General features: G+C 46.8%; 1 pseudogene; it reads left to right on the forward strand.

The window, feature by feature from the left end:
• Positions 1-17,834, forward strand: part of LOC144094450 (uncharacterized) — a 34,459-nt pseudogene that overhangs the window by 977 nt on the left and 15,648 nt on the right.

Here is a 17,834-nt window from a genome sequence, read left to right on the forward strand (position 1 = left end):
TTCTTTTTATTTTTAAAAAGCCTCACATGCATCACATGCATGACATGCATGTGACGCGAAGCATTTGACTCAGTGGAAACCTAGCAGTCATGCAGGCATTGCGGAATCAGCGTGCAGAAGAGTCTTATGTGAAAATACTGGAAGATTTAGTCACGAAGTGGTGACTATATCCGGAGAGCAGAAAGACAGCGAAAATAGCGTCTAAATAAAACTCTTTATTTGGGCCGACTTGCGCCCACACTGGACTGAATCACTCGGCGGCGGCGTAGCAACAAGCGTACTCGGCGGTCGTCGAACAGAATCCCCGCCGCTGTCGGCCGTGCTCAATTTAAAGTTGAAAGCGAACTTTCGAGATACGGCGTGCAAAGTTACCACAACATTCTGGAACAACGTATAATCAGCTCTGACTGGATAAGGTCAATCTATGTTAATCTGGACGCATCTCGCCAACAAAGCGATAAAGCCGCGCGCCGGCAGCTTTGAAGAATGAAGAAACAAACATACACAGATTCGCGCCAATATCTATAACGACTGCACAGCTACCATAGTCCTTCATAAAGTCAGCAATAAAATTCCAATAAGGAAGGGTGTCAGGCAAGGAGACACGATCTCGCCATTGCTATTCACCGCCTGTTTACAGGAGGCGTTCCGAAGCCTGAACTGGGAGCAGTTGGGGACAAGATTTAATGGAGAATACCTAAGTAATTTGAGATTTCTTGATGACGTTGCCTTGCTGAGTCACTCAGGAGATGAACTGCAAAGCATGATCAATAATTTAGACAGGCAGCGCAGAACGGCAGGGGTAAAATAAGCACGCAGAAAACCAATGTAATGTTCAACAGTTTCGCAAGAGAACAGCAGTCCACAATTGGTAGCGAGATGCCGGAAGTGGTAAGGGAATACGTCTGCTCAGGGCATGTAGTGACCGCTGATCCGGATCATGAGAGGGAAATAACTAGAAGAATAAAAATGGGGTGGAGCGCATTTGGCAGGTTCTCTCAGATCATGAATGGTAGTTTACCACTATCCCTCAAGAGCAAAGTATACAACAGCTGTATCTTACCGGTACTCAGCTACACTAGGGGCAGGAACGTGGAGGATAACGAAAAGGATTCAGCTTAAGTTAAGGACAACACAGCGAGCTATGGAAAGAAAAATGATAGGAGTAACGTTAGGAGACCGGAAGCGGGCAGACTGGGTGAGAGAACAAACGCGAGTTGATGACATCCTAGTCGAAATCAAGAGCATGAAATAGGCTTGGGCAGGGCGTGTAATGCAAATGCAGGATAACCGCTGGTCCTTAAGGGTAACGGAGTAGATTCCAGGAGATGGCAAGCGTAGCACGGGGCGGCAGAAATTTAGGTGGGCGCATGAGATTAAGTAGTTTGCGGGGAAAGGGTGGCTGCAGCGGGCATGGGACATTGTTGGAGAGATATGGAAGAGGTCTTTGCCCTGCAGTGGGCGTAGTCAGGCTGATGATGACGATGATGTGATGCGACATACGACAGCAGCATATCTAGCATGCTGCTGTCGTTGGGAAACCCATTACCAGGGGTCACTTGCTATACGAGTGTATACGGCTGACTCCGTTCGCTGAACAATGAAGCCAGTTATCGCCTTAATACGATTTCACTATTACTTTTGGTGACGCAGGTAAAGCTTTGACATTTGCGGCGACGACATGAAAGAAGTGCGTGACGCGACCCGCCGAGCTGCAACGTCTAATAATAATAATAATAATAATAATAATAATAATAATAATAATAATAATAATAATAATAATAATAATAATAATAATAATAATAATAATAATAATAATAATAATAATAATAATAATAATAATAATAATAATAATAATAATAATAATATAATAATAATAATAATAATAATAATAATAATTGGTTTTTGGGGAAAGGAAATGGCGCAGTATCTGTCTCATATATCGGCGGACACCTGACCCGCGCCGTAAGGGAAGGGATAAAGGAAGGGGTGGAAAAAGGAAGGAAGACAGAGGTGCCGCAGTGGAGATCTCCGGTAATTTCGACCACCTGGGGATCTTTAACGTGCACTGACATCGCACAGCAAACGGGCGCCTTAGCATTTTGCCTCCATAAAAACGCAGCCGCCGCGGTCGGGTTCGAACCCGAACTCGCGGCGGCTGCGTTTTTATGGAGGCAAAACGCTAAGGCGCCCGTCTAATTTTTGTTTGTAACGTCTCTAATTTTTGTTTTCTCGTCATTGAAGGATGAACTTACACTCGTCGACAGTGGTGCGTGTGCTCGTGTGGCTGTGCTGTATGTGCGGCTTCCTGTATCAGACCTCAGAGATCATCGAGATGTACCGGCGCTACCCTTTCACGGTGACCATCATCGAAGAAGTCAGGCAGAACATACTCTTTCCTGCCATAACCGTGTGCGTCGAGAGCTGGTGAGTTCTTTCTGCTCGTGCGAGTGAAGGTAACGGGCGAAGGAACGTTTCTCGCAGGATCAACACAACGCGGCTATGCGAGTTAACTCCTACGATGTGCACGGTCGAAGCACAGGTAAATTTATTGCATCATCTTCGCTTTTGCCTCAGCTTACTTTTTGCCACCATTGATTTTCCATGACTTGCAATCGAATCGAGATTCGCACCGAAGCCTTACTTTCTTTTGGACTTACTCTTCTTAACTGTGGCTGAAGAACAGTCGAGACGAACTGCGCATTTACAGCGCCAAGGTAAAGGTTCACATCTCCCTTGTGATGATTTTTATACAAGCACAAACCGGATCTGTGTGCATGAAACCGCTTGTTTTTACTGCTTCACTAATATAAAAATGAGTAATCCACATATAACCTGAGAATTATTATGGTCCTGATTTCTGGTGAACACGACCAAAACCTCTAAAATATGTCGGGTTTATCGGCTATTGGTCAAAACACTTGCTTGACGACAGCGTGACTAAGGCGCAGCTAATTCCCATAGCATGTCTGCAAAATACTTCCTGAAACACCTACACTGCTGTCACTGGTGCACTGGCACTCTAAAGGTATTTTGGGCACATTTCAAATATTGCGAGGAGACTGAACATGACCAGGCCCCTCATGGTTGTGATACTGGGCTCGAAGCCATCGCGCCACTCAATGGCTTCGTCTGTAAGTCGAAGCCAACATGGTGGTCCCCCTGAACAGCTTTTAATGAGGCTCTGTTGCGCCTCGCAGACGCTGGCCGATGACGTGTACCAGATCCAGTACGACCCTGAAATGCGACAGCGCGTCGCTCTGGAGCCGCGGGACCTGTTCCGCTGCAGCATGCGCTCCACCGTCAGCTCCTGCCTCTCGTTCAACTGCCTCGAAGTGTGAGAAGCTTCGCGCCTACACTGTATAGGCATAACTGTAGGGCGCCGCGTGCTCGGGAGCCTGTGGCTGCAAAGGAGCGCTAGTGTATACCAAGTCGGACTTGTTGGTGGAAGTTCATTTTTAATACAGCGAAGTCCATGATGGCCTAGCCGCAATAAAATAGAGGAGACAATGCAATGCGGAGGAACCGTTAGGGTATCGAAGTGTATTACGAGAGGAGGGAACGTAGCAGGGGACGGCAGCTAGTAAGGTATATGAACGAAGTTAGGAAATTTGCGGGAATGGAGTGCCTGCGGATTGCGCAGGACGAATCAATGGAAGAGGGCTTTGTCGCGCAATGGACGTAAACAGTGTCACATACACACAGGTGTGTACCAGAAGCAGCGTGTTCGGTCTCTTAGGAGATGCTGTAGCATGACAAGCTCATGAGCCCGGCTCGAAGGGAAAAATTTGGCAATGTGTCCAGCTTTCGCTGGTTACAGGTGAGAGAATGGGTCAGAACCTAAAGGTCGCTAAAAGATCCAGTTTTATATACGAAATAGGGGATACAGAGGAATTGCATCGGAAGAACACAGACAAAGTATTCTGTAAAACAGTGCAATTCATGTAAAGCAATAGTTAGTCGTGGCTACAATGCAGAGAGAGAAATTACAACACTACGCTCTAATGCTCGAGAAAAGGCTATAAAAGAAACTATAGCCGCCGTCTGCGCTAAAACGCTCGTTATATATCTATAGGGCGCGCAGCGCCTGTTGTTCACTTCGCGTCAAGGCAGGCGCGCACAAACACTTAACATCTACAGCACAAACACTATTCCGCTTCCGGGCGATGTGGAGTGGGCATCACCCAACACGATGAAGGCTACGCACTCAGCGGATTTTTCTCTGTTCTCGTCCGATCCACGGCGTGCGCAAGCGAATTTTCTTTCGCGCCGAGCCGGCTTCTTAAATGCGCGCCAATTTTTGTGGCGACGAGGCTGCGGATGACGACTATGGTGGTGGTGGAGACAATGATGGTTATGAGCTGTGAGAAAAAAAAAGAGCCAGGAACAGAAATTTTCAGAGGTTGGCCTTAGCCACGTTGTTCGGCCAACTAGTTGACTTTCGAGGAAAAAGGCAAATGAGAGTTGAAGGAAGTGTTGCGTTGTGCGATGATGAACTTAGAAAGTAGAGATGTAAATTCTGAGGCACGGTCGGCTTTTTTTTCTGTTTTGGTGTGAGCCCTTTGAATGACAGCTCCGCTAGAAAGCGTCACACTGCTCGTGTAGACGTTGGGCTGGTATTTGTTATTACAGGCGAAAAGCGTCTTCGAACAGCCCAAAGGGCGACGACGAGCAAGAGCAGACAAACGGTCAGTCTTCGGTTCGGCTCAAGTTCATTTCTAGTCCGCTGATTTCGAAGATTCTTAACGTTAAGTACGCCGACTCTCCCCGTCTTTGGTTCTGTTGAAAATGTAGCCGTTTAGCTTAGGTGTCTTTAGCTAAGCTCGCCTTATTCGCGTCGTTGTTGCATTTGTTGCTTCAAAGTAAATCATTTTTTTTTGTCACAATGCTATGCTGTCGTTACTGAAGTTCAACCAACGTTCAGCTTGTCAAGAACACTGGCTGTGTCTCTGCGATACGCAGTTTTTGACCGGGGTGAGCTCGTAATACTTCAGCCAAATACTGATCGAGGTGCTGGTACGCGCTAGTTGTTTGGCATAAAGGAAATGAACAGCTTCAGTGTGTCTCGTCTCGTTCTCTGCCTGCGTTTTTAAGCGCTGGTTTTTAAAACGATGGATCACCACCAACTCGCCCAATTCTCAGTTCTTCTTGAACAGCTCAAAGACAGGATGGAAGACAGCAGGAGCGCTATTTTCTAACAACCTGATTTCATTCGGAAGGTGCACAGTAAATAGAAAGGCGGGAACATACGAGGTCTCCTTGCGTACCGTTTATGCGCTCTTCCTTTCCGTGGTCTCAACACAGACAACAATGTTTAATGTTTTTTTAAATACTACTACTGTTCAGTGCAGAAAAAAAAAGAGTAGCTGTGTATACACTTGGATTTGAGAAACGTTTTCAAATGTCAGTCATGAAAAGCAGCCTTCAGGGAGGACGGCTCACGAAATTGTCTTGATAAAGTAGAGCCTCTGTCAAATGTTCAGAGCCTACAGGGTTTGCTTTTAAGCCGTGTACCGGGGCTCCTTAGCATCCGGGGAAGTCCTAACCGTCGGACAGGCGAATACCAGAGTTCCTCTTACTGTCGAGAAATTTGGAGCGTTAGGGGAACATAGCGAGCTACACGGCGTGGCCCGAAAACAAACCCTTATGGGCTCTAAACTTCGCGCGAAGAGCGGACATTATGCAAGCGAAAATTTATGCGGTTTTGCTTCACCTTTCGCAACTGAGATGCTGATGCCGACACCACCCACAAAGCTGATACGTCTAAATACAGCAAAATGAGTGCGACAGCCACAGAAAACAGCTCCCCCCCCCCCCCCCCCCCCCCCTCCCGTGGCGTTTGCAGGATGAGGATGACGTACTTCCGGCCGCCGGCTTCCATGTGCTACACGGTGGACTCGAACCAGTGGTCGGACCAGAACCATCGGTTTCACAAGTGCAATGTACCTTGGACCTGGGGTTCGTAGCGCTGCTGTTGTGTGTTGCTTTTTCTCCCGCTACCTTTACTTCTTATTGCACCCGTGGAGTTTGAAGTGGTCGAGCGCGGATCCCCGAGTCTATGCTCTACTATCATTACTTCCAGATGGTTATCAGACTCCTTTTCGGTTTTCATGTCACAGATTTGAATCGAGTGGCGGGAAAATTGAAAAATCTCATTGTTGCTACTGCTGGACAAACAACGCCGCGGATGAGATTAAGAAGTTTCCGAGGATACGGTGGCCTCAGCTGGCAAAGAAGAGGGTTAATTGGAGAGACATGGGAGAGGCCCTTGGCCTGCAGTGGGCGCAGTCAGGCTGATGATGATGATGGCACTTACATTCTCCACTCGTAGGTCTTCTAATACCTCAGTCTTTTGCTCTGAGAAAATTGATGTGCACGTGACAAAAAAAAATGTGCCCTATCTTCCAGCATTGCCGCATGCTTCAACATGCACTCTTTCAAAACATTGCTTTCTGAAAGAACTGTTTTAATAGCCAAAAGTGAAACAGAGGTTTGCACTGCGCATCACGTATTTGAGAGCGCTTGAATAATTTGCGTTCACGTTACTGTGGTGGTAGTTATGCGTGGGGACAAGGAATTAACGCGCAGCATCGTGCGTACCTCTTCTTTAGAAGCAGATATAGCCTAACATCCAGTCATCGTATCCACATGGTATATGTGCAGAGACCGTCAAGGGCTAAAAAAAAAATTGATACAGAATTAGTGCTTACTGAAAGGCAAAATTTGAGATTTTGATTCTTCTCAACGTGTTCAGTGACTAGAAGTGCGCTAGTACCTATAGTAGCCACTTCCCGTATTTAGCCGTTGATTTAATTCACGACGTTTCGGCTGGTCCTCCAGCCGAAACGTCGTGAATTAAATCCTGTTATGTTTCTTCAATTTTGGTGATTTTATAATATATCAGATTACAGAAATCACTTTTGGTATATATATATATATATATATATATATATATATATATATATATATATATATATATATATATATATATATATATATATATATATATATATATATATATATATATATATATATATATATATATATATCCGCCGTGTGAGGCGGCAGCTCAGTTAAACGTGCGAGGCTGCTCGTCAACAGCAACCTGCATCTGGGTCGCAACCCAGTGCAAGCTACCAGAGTCCCACCGGTGGCAACACCTGTCGTAGAAGGGCAGTGGCGCAGTGCTTGAGCGCTGCACCACTGCACCAGGATTGGTTGGAAGACACCCAGGGAGTTATGAATGGCGAGAATGACCAATTCCTCATATAATAACATCACCGATTATCGCTATTTGAACAACTGCGATGCGTGAACACTGGATCTGAACAGCGGAATCGAAGTGAAAACCGAACTGCTAGCGCGCCTTATTCGCATTTGACTTAATACGCAAATCGACCATATTTTTTCTTCTTCTTTTTTGACAACCCATTCTATTCTGTGTTCAGAGGCTCTGGTGGTGCACTATTTTATTGCTTACACTAAAGAATGTGTTCATAAACATTTCATTGTGGCGGCAGGTAGTGCGAGGACAGCCATTTTAATTTTTTCTATTTTCATAGCCTTTTTAACGTTTGTGTTCAGAGGGCAACAGCAAGAATAGGGAAAGTTTTGCCACTTATTTTTGCAGAGCTCTCCATTCGAGCCGCGTGGACCCCGGGCAAGGTGATGCAGCTGCAGGCCACGGACAAGCTGCCGCTGGTCATCCACCGGTCCGAGACGTGCCCTCCGGACAGGCTGTCGTCCATCACGGTCAAGCCGGGGCTCACCTACACCGTATCCGTGGCGCAGGTACGCTGCGTCCGCACCGAAAGTGCTTAGGCCACGTGGTCTGCTTTTGAGCCCTATTACGGGGCACTTGCATCACATTTGGAGACTATAAAATGTCTTAAAAGATGTTGACGACATGAAGGACTCGAATTTCTTTCGAAGACGGACCAAATGAATATTTTATTTTGCCAGAGCGACAGCAGTACAGAGAACTTCCTCCAGGAAAGAAGGGAAAAACTTTATTTGAGGCCAGCACTAAGGCCCAGTGAAGAAGAGCGCTTGCTCCGCCTAGGCCCGCCGATAATCTGCCGAGCCCGAGTGAAGCCAAGCACTCCAGGAGGGAGAATAAGGGAAATAAGGAAAGGTAATGGCAGTGTTACATGTGTATAGAGAATGTTGTCTGTGTCTGCCCTGATCCCTGGACAGTTAGGACAGTGAGCTGCGTCATGCCACCCGAAGTTGTAGACCATTAGAGAAGTGAGGAGTAGACGGCATTGATGTCGCCATATTGGTATGGCCTAGCCGAAAACTCCTGAACATCAACAACATTAGTCAGCTGAGCTCGGGTCGTAGGGTTTATGTGGGTGGGTGAGTGGGTGCTGTTTGCACTCCTTAACTTCCTTGCGGCGCTGTGAAAGCTAGTACTCCCCAGCCAATCAGGAGAGTGCGTTAAACGTGTTCCTGCACGCCTCGTCGTCTGCTCGCGGCGTCTTTATATATGGTTGGAAAAAAAATTAAGGAACATTAAGCAGTTTTAGAATAGCGTATTATATGTACGCTAAACGCAGGCATTTTGCGGGACGTAACGCTGTTTGTCACATTCGTACCTTTAGTTCAGCGCATGGTGGAAGAATCTAGGAGGTGTCTGAAAGAGTGCCCCGCAGGCGGCACAGAGCCCCTCAGTTCTCGGCGCCTCGCCAGACGGCGCTACACGGCTGCGACCCATTCTGGTGCCCTTAGTTAGAGAAACGGCAAAGTAAACTGGGCAGAAATAGATGTTAGCAAAGGCTGTAATATTGGTGGTAGATAATCTTTGTCCGTAAAGTTTCGAGACTGATTTATTTTCTTCTCTAGAAATGATTCCCCAAAACAAATGTTGGTGCGTATGTGTAGCGCCATTTTTTCGGGCTAACGTGAGCTATTTATGTTAATTGCTGTGGCAGCCGCTAGATGGCACTACATGTAGAAATATACGTTGTCACTAGTCGTCTGCGCATTCTACTGTGAGTGAATGTGGAGAGATGCACGTCCACCTCGTACAGCGTGTAAACAAAATTCTGTGTGAAGCTTGGCAAGACAGCACACAGACGTACAATGGCATGAGCTCTTTCGTGACGCTTACGGCGAGACATTATCGCGGGCGCGAGTTTTCGAGTTGCACAAGAGGTTCGTTTCGGCGAGAACGTCGGTGGAAGACCATACAAGGCAGGGGTGCCCTTCAGCCTCACGGAATGAAAACAACGTGGCTCGGATCATTGAAATCGTACAGCAAGACCGCACCATTGCAGTCCGCATGCTATCAAATGCTGTCGACATTAGTAAGACAACATGCCACCAAATTTTGCGTGAGAACTTGGGGAAACGAAAGCTGAATGCCAGACTTGTGCCGCACATTCCTCGCAGAGGACCAGAAGGGCACGCGGGCATCAGTGAGCGCTGATTTGCTCTCCGAGGCAGAGAAGAATGCTGGATTCGTCGATAGCGTCATTGCTGAAGACGAAACACGGTGTTTTCATTAAGATCCTCAAACAAAGAGGCATAGCACCGAATGGCGATCCACAAGCTCTCCGGCGTCGAGAAAGGTTCGGCGACGGAAGACCAAAACAAAGACGATGCTGATAGTTTTTTCGATGCCAGAGGTGTCATACACCACGAGTTCGTCCCACAAGGGCAGACGGTGAATCAGGAGTTTTATATCCGCGTGCTCCAACACATGCGTGATGCACTGCGACGCCGTCGCCCTGACTTATGGGCTTCTGGACTTTGGAGCCTTCTCCACGACAACGCAAGGCCGCACACCGCTCTCAGCGTGACAAAATTTCTCGCCAAGCACAGCATTACTGTACTTCTCCATCCGCTATACTCACCTAACCTCTCCCCATGCGATTTATTCCTGTTTCCTCGTGTGAAGAGAGCCCAAAAAGGTCGCTGGATGGGGAGCGTGCAGGCCATTCAAGACGCCACGACAAAAGAGCTGGCAGCCTTGCCAAAAGAAGCGGTTTCCAGCTGTTTACAAGGTCTCAAGAAGCGTTGGAAGCCGGGTTTAGACTGCAAGGGAGACTATTTCGAAGGGGTCCTGCATAAATTATTTCAATGTTAAACGCATTTTTTTAATGGACTCAGTTTCGGAACTTTACGGACAAACGTTGTATTAGTCGAGAGGAAATGAGAAAAAAATACGGTTCAAATACACCATCGGAGTTAGTACAAAGTGACCCAAAATAAAGATGAATATTTTCCAAAAATTGCTAGTGTTGACTACTATCCTCAGGATCCCGTGGTCATTGAGCGAGTAGGATGTGAGCTTAGCAGAAGCTGATAGTTTCTGCGTTGCTTCCTGCCCCGTCGAAATCAAAGAAAACCGTTTACACGCTCGTCATAGTTCGAAAAAGTGTCACACGCGAATGAGCTGAAGCTATAGATGTGTTCTCCGAAGATCATTCATGCGGGCTCCCATCCGTAGATGGCACTTGATTCGCCGCCTCTTCTCGAGGACCATCGAGCGCCTTCTGAAGAACACGACGTTTATTTTGGACTGAAAGATCGTGCCTCTCAGCAGACATTTTTTGTTCCTGGCTGACTTTCGACAGGTGTGCAGGGCGGTCAGGAAACCTTGCTTTCACCGCATCATTTTGAAGACATAGTCGCCGCGGTGTAGTACGTACGAGTACGCGACCCTTGTACATGGCTTAATTACCATGTTTTCGGCACGAGATGAGGCTCAAAATACTCGTCACGTAAGAAATTTGAAGGTCACTGCAGACGGCCTTAACGCGGGATGGCATATCTACGGACTTTTAGATGTTCTTCTTCCTTAGACGCAGAAGACAGGGACAACTTCTCTTTGTGCAGCTTGTAAGCTAAGGCAGTCATGTTTCAGTAAGAGCACAATACTACAGACATCACTGAAGTCCGTGCTGCACATACGTTCAACGGCTCGATCACTGCAAGCAGACAACAATCCGAACAGCTGAAGCTAGACAGACAGACGGGCGGGCCTGCAGGCAGGCAGGCAGGAGGGGAACCCCTACACACAATAAAGCGGCCGGATGGCACTTCCAGACATTGCACGCTGCTGTCTGCAGCCCACGGGCTGCACATTAGCCCGTGATGGCGTCGGCCGTAGGCGGCGTCCGGGTAAAACAAACATGACGCTGGCAATCTACCGAAACTAAAGTCGTGTATACCATGAACTCAGCGCGTGATCTCTTCCCCATGCTCCATCACTGCATAAAAACTTTCATGCGACAAAAATGATGTCTTAGCCTTATTGGAACTAATGCTTAGGGAAATAATTTACGGGTATAAAAAAACTGAGGCAGTTTTTTTAAATATTTATTGCCAGAAGTAAAGGTTTATATACGAAGAATTAAATTCTGAGAACCAACAAAATTGTTTAAGGCTCACTGAAAAATTTTTAGTTACCAAAATATATGTAATTGCAACAGTGGGGTGGCCGTGACATTTATTGAATAAGGCATTGTTGCCGCATATAAATCAATTCTATTCAAAACAAGACAATTATTCATAGCAAAATTTATACACTTATTAAACAAACATTTAATATTTGCGGGCATCAGAATACCTGACTTCCGTGCCATGCACAGCATGTTGCCGTTTGACAACAAATCTAAGGTATTGTGTTTTGTTAAAGAACAACTGTTGTTTTCTGTTGCTGGAAGGAGTGAAGAGTGGGTATTGCTTTTGGGATTGCAGTAAAACTATTCCAACTTGTAATGCCTGTAAATTCCAAATTCTACCATAATCCGTTTTTATTTCTGGTAATAGAGAGCGATGATTTGAGGATGACTCTCAAATCGAGTCGAAGCGACGGTGAGTTTAACCTGTAAGGATGCAATTGATGAAATAAAGAAGCAATATTTTATGTAACCAAATCGCACGCCTTGAGTACATTTATTGATTTAAATAGTGTGTCACTGTGAGTGTATGACTGCTTGTGCTAATTTACGAAGAGCCCTTTTTTGAGGAGTTAATATCGAAAGCAAGTGAATTTTATATGTACATCCCCATGTTTCGACTCTGTAGTTTGTGAGAGTGAACAAACGCATGTCAAAGGATAGCAAGCATGTCAATGGATAGGGAGTTCTGACATTTGGAGAGCCCATTTACACTGTAAGAGAATTTTTGAACCACGTTTTGAGATGAGATTTGATGGCAAGCCATTATTATACCACCAATAAAGCAGCTGGTCAAGCATGACTCTATATACCACTTTTTAGACTAACCCGGAGTGCCGCCACAGCCTTCTATCCTGATTTCTGCTTGCTGGAGCCAGTGGCCGTTTCGGTCGCACCGAACATCCTGATTGTCGACCGCACAGAAAAGCTTGCTCATCTTCATAGGTGCAAATGGGAACACGGCGCCGGCATTTTGCTGTTCCTACATTGGCAGACACCGCTAAATGTTGTCGACAGTGCGTCCACTAGGTTCGCGAGCGAGCAAAGTTTTCTACTTTTCCCTCTTCGACAACTGCTACCGGATAATCTTCGTCTTCCTTTACACCCGCCGCTTCTACACAATCTAAGTCTTCTATTCGTTCGGCATGTTGGCAACCTCTACTTCCGAAAGAGAGAGAGACCATTTTGAAAAGCAGATATATTAAAAGAACACAGATGGGCTAGTTGGTGATCTTTAGATTCAATGCACATGGTAACTGCGCTAGAGACACGGACAAAGATAGAAGGACACCACGAACGCTATAGCGTTCGTGGTGTCCTTCTATCTTTGTCCGTGTCTCTAGCGCATTTACCATGTGCATTGAATCTACAGATATATTAGCCGGCGTGGAAAATTCGGCGACAAGCTAGTCTGCATGGGGAAGGGAATTGGGGATAGAAAGACGGAAGGAGAGAGGCGCCCAAAATTTTAAAGTAAACAAGTAAAAGAAGAAAAACTAAAAAAACAAACAATGAAAAGAACAAGCGAAAACCCACACCAGAAAGTTTTCATATCTGGAAAAAGGTGTAACACATAGTTTCCCAGCTTCAAGTGAAAAAGTTAAAGCAATTGTATGAACAAGCCTTTTCGAGTTTCATTTACGTGACACACTAAACACGAAGCCTTTACGTCCTCATATGAGGACGTGTAAAGAGCAGTGCACTACATTTGCCTTTGTTGCCAGTACAGAAATGTACGAAACTACGAGCACGTCTGAGGAAGCAGTCATGGATTAAAAACCACCAGAAGATGCATTCACGTGACATCCTTGATTTGTGTCGTGCGCCAACTTCCTCGCCGTTATCAACCGTAATGAAAAGCACTAAATTGCGTAAAGTGGAACCCATGGCAATAATATAGCCGTTTCGTACCAATTTAGCTTTTGATCTCCGTGACTTGAATGACTATGAGGCTTCAAAAATCAAAATTGTTTTTGTCCTCATGTGAAGACACTAGGACACAAAGGGTTAATAGCGAAAACCCACTCCTGCGACACGTTTCTCACGAGGTTATTGATACCATCAAAAAATCGGATTGCATTGACGATTATTATATTGCCGATCGGTAGTGGTATTAGCAATTACTGTAGAATTAGTACCAAATAAATGAGAATTACGGAGCCAGAAGGGTGGCGGAGAGCGAAATAGCGCACTAAACGAATCCAAGAAAGTAGCCGCTCAAAATCACCCGTCTGCAAAACATGGTACATTAATGCGCTTTATTATTTCCAGCGGAACTGTGTTTCATGTTGTTGTTCTTAATGCTCTGTTATCCTTTGACAGACATTGTCTCCTGCAACTGAGAAACTGAAGTTTCCTGCCGGTATTTTTTGTATTTACGTGATATGTGTGATGAGCCAGGAACAGAGTTTTTGAAAAGCAGAATCAAGTAACACTCATAGTTTTATTCGCTTTGACGCTAGCAGTATTGCATCCACCTTTAATCTAGCGTTGTTGTGACCCTGTTGGAAACATAGCCAGTGCGCAGGCTTCACTGGTTTGCTGTTCCCTTCCCAGCAAACTGTGCGCCGCCTGCCGCCTCCGTTTGCATCGAGATGTTCCGACTACAGGGCCGCCGGTCTCAGGAAAGAGTTTCTGGGGTACCTCACCCAAGACGTGCGTGACTTTGTTTTACCATTAAGGCATAATCTCAAGTTATCTCGTTTTAAAGGCTATCTTGCTGCTTTCTTGAGTGAGGAGGTTCGCGCTGTAAGGTACCACCGAGCACAACAGTTTACCGGGCACAAGCTCTAGTAGAATTTCGTTTTTTCTTTAAAATGCGAACGATAACACTGCACTGAATTAAATTTAAACTGGGGGGGGGGGGGGGGGGTCGAATAATAACGAAAGCGTGCGTGGACAGCTGGCCTAGTAGGTGTGAGTTCACCTTGAAAAACATTGGCTATACATAAGAGACGACGGCTCTTCTCTTCGCCTGTCCTTAGTATACTGCTGGCTGGCCGCAAGGAGTTTTTCGCCCTCTTTTGCACTTCCTGGCCGGCGCCAGCGGGTCGGGAGGGCGCCTGCTCGCAGTCTGGCCGCTGGCATCCCGCGGCTCCCTGCTGTGTCGCTGCTCATCACAAGCGCCTTCAGTGGCCCTTTCTTCGCCGCCCCCTCTGCTGTGCCCGTTCCTCTTCTCCGTGCACTCTTCTGCCGTCTCTTCTTGAGCTGTTCCTTTTTCTCCCGACTCCGTTGCTTCTTTATCTGTTTTCTTTACATGAGCTGCATATAAAACGACTGAACCCTGTCAAAACCAACTAAAAAATGACAGAGAATTTTTGCCTAAATTCTATAAACGTGCGAAAGCAGAATTGCACGAACGTTAGCTTGTCTTGTCACTTTACTGTGGCCTTTATAATGTTGGCTTACCATGCTGTTTTTCATGTAGTGCTATCATTATGTACTGATGTTTTTTATTGCAATGAAGCTCACGTGTGCGTTTATATAGCCATGGATGACGTCATCACGGCTGAAGCGCCACGATGTCGGCGCGAGTATCGGCCAAGCGGGGGCACTAGGAGTGTAAACAATGTTGTGGGACTTGTTCTCGCTGTGCAGGTGATGGCGGCACCGTCAACAGTGATGGCACATACCCATGAACATTGCAAGATCTTCTTCGGGGTTTACTCATTGGAATAGTGCTTTTACACTGCGAACGCTAGTTTGGGCATTTGCTCGTGCGACCAGTCACAATCCCAACAATTTCATGGAGCTAGGTGACGAGAAAGATTAGTATTGTTTTGCTCACGTGCCCGGCAAACTTTTGTGGCCGCGTGTACACCCGCTGTAAAAAGCTTATGGCAGGCCATATTGAACAACAAAAAAAATTTCCTCTGCCTTTCCATGCGACGTCGAGAAAATGTGCGCAGTTTAATCAGAGCCTTGTAGCGGCAATAAACGGAAAATTCGGGGAGAGTCACCGCAAGAGCACAAAGTACTAACGAGTGCGATCGTCATCTGCTAAGGTGTTCCCTGCATTTGCACACACGTTCGGCCTCGTTAACTGTTAGCAAAAAAAGAAAAAGAAACGAAGGGGACACTTGACGCTCCGCCTTAAGGGTATGTAGCGTAATGGGTTAATTCCCATATATGCAGAAGGTCATTCTCCACTTTACCTTCATAGATCTTTGGGAGTCTTCATACCCCTCCTGGCGCAGTGGTGCAGCGGTTAAGCGATGCGCCACTTGCCTGCGATGGCAGATGCTCCCAGCGGTGGGCCTTGTGCGACCCATGTTTCTCTTCCCGAGCAACTAATCATTAAATTAACTGCCACCTGCCACAGTGAGCAGTTTGCTCACTTTTTATTTTCCCACCCTCGGGTGGCAAAAGCACAACATTGCCTTCGGGCCTTTTCATTTATATTACGATTGGGTTAAGCCTGTGATACTTTAGTGGTACAGGCAGGAGCTTATTGGCTTACGTTTTTTTATGGCAGCTCCACCATACTCTTTGTTAGGTGGGGCACCCGCGGTACAATAGTGGAGCGGGCGAGGTTGGTCTCAGCAACCTCAAACTATATTCTGTTAGGTGGGGAGGTTGCAATGAGGCTGCAAGGTGACGCGATTTAGGTAGCCCATCCGCCTCCTAGGTTGCTCTTTGGGGACCACCTGTCAGAGCCATGCCCGTGATTGTTCGCTCACAGTGCCTACGCCGACACCAGATTTTCTTGTGAAAGAGGCCTGCGTGCAGTGCAGCACGCGCTTGATTATACGATTTTTCACTTCGACGCGCGTTCCCTTTCACACTGCAGCCCGCTCAGGCAATGCGGAGGGTATGCGGTAGCATTTTGTAGCGTGAGCTACACTGGCCGTGGTTGAGCAGTTTCGCGTGGCTTCTGGAGAGCCGTGCTGTGCATGCGCGAGGAGCAGTGACGTCACACGGCGCACAGCTGGCGCGCAGGAGCCGCCGCCGCCGCGCGCGCTTCGCCGGTCATAGTCGCGGCAGACGCACTGGCGCCGGCGCGTGTCCAGCTGTGCGAGGCCTCCGTTGCGCAGTAGCCAAGTCTGACGCTGCGCCGGAGCCGCTTGATAACGCCTCTCAATTTGTGCGCGTGCGCAGAGGTATCAAGGGGGGTATACATATAGCGGGGCGTTTGCCAGTGTGGTCATGGAGAAGGAGAGCGAAATTGCTGCTCAGCGGCAATTGACGCTCAGTGGCTCAGCGTAGCTCACGCTACGTATATCCTGGCATAGCCGAGCTAAGCCCCTGCTAATTTTTTCTTTTTTACTGGCCAGTCAATTCCCATTCTGGTTGCACTGTTTGCGCGAAAAGCTGGAGCTTGGTAGTTACCGGGAACCATCGGGAAGGTGGTTACCGTGAATAAATTTAAAAATGGTTCGTTCCCTTCCTTTGGAGGGACTCAGGCCTCTCCAAACGTGGTGATTGTAATCGATTGTGATTTAACTCTGCTGTCAGCCTTGTGCGATGTCCAGAAACAACTGCTGCGTAGTTGGCTGCTCGAACACACACAAAAACTGGCCAGGAGCATGCCTCTATATTTCCGGCTCTGTCTCACGAGCAAGAGCAACGGCTGCGGTGGATAGCGGCTGTTCGACGCAGAAAGTAAGCAATCGCGCTTTGTTTACTGCAGTGTTAGAGCGATTACTATGTTTTTTTTTTTGTCGCTGCGCCTTCAGTGAACGTTTCCACGTTTAAACTTTGCCGCCTCGTTTACAGCCGGGAAGGTACAATACACATTTTGTTGTTACTCATGAGACTCTCGATACCCCGATTTGAACAAAACCGACGCGAAACGCAAAGCCAGAGAACGCAGAGGAAAGCTGTGAAGAACTCATTGCGTTTAGACGCGTTGAACAAAGGGCTCCATGTTAAATAAATGCTGACGGCGCCTCCAAAAAATCATCAAGCATGCACCCGCGCCTTGCGCGGAATCGGCTGTTGCTCTACCTATCAATTCCACTGAAATGCGACCTAGCTGTGGCGTAGAATGCTCGGTGTACGCTCACCACATATACCTGCATGTTCACTATTCAACCGGGCGCCTGTTTTCATTAAAGGCTTTTGACAGGGCGTTCAACCTTGTGTTGGTGTTGAATGCCTAACTTCAAGGAAATGGAAAACAAATGATACAGCATGCGCCTAATTCTACATTTCGGTGCGAGGGTGATACTAGTGAAAATAAAGGTAGTACCATTAATAAAATAATGTATAGCCTTATAAAAGAAACATGCTCTTTGTTAACTGGAGTGGCAGATTTTCGCCTCTACTGATATCTCAATGGAGTGCTCGCATGAAATTATCGAAACAATAGAGCTGCTTTTTAACCACGGAACTTATGAAATCCGTGCAGTCATAAGGGGCAAGCATAAAAACGGCCAACCCTCATTGCCGATGTGCAATGTGCGCTGTTTTTCTGAAGCTCAATGT

Source organism: Amblyomma americanum, chromosome 6 (genome assembly GCF_052857255.1).
Source record: "Amblyomma americanum isolate KBUSLIRL-KWMA chromosome 6, ASM5285725v1, whole genome shotgun sequence".
In the NCBI taxonomy this organism is placed as follows: Eukaryota; Metazoa; Arthropoda; class Arachnida; order Ixodida; family Ixodidae; genus Amblyomma; species Amblyomma americanum.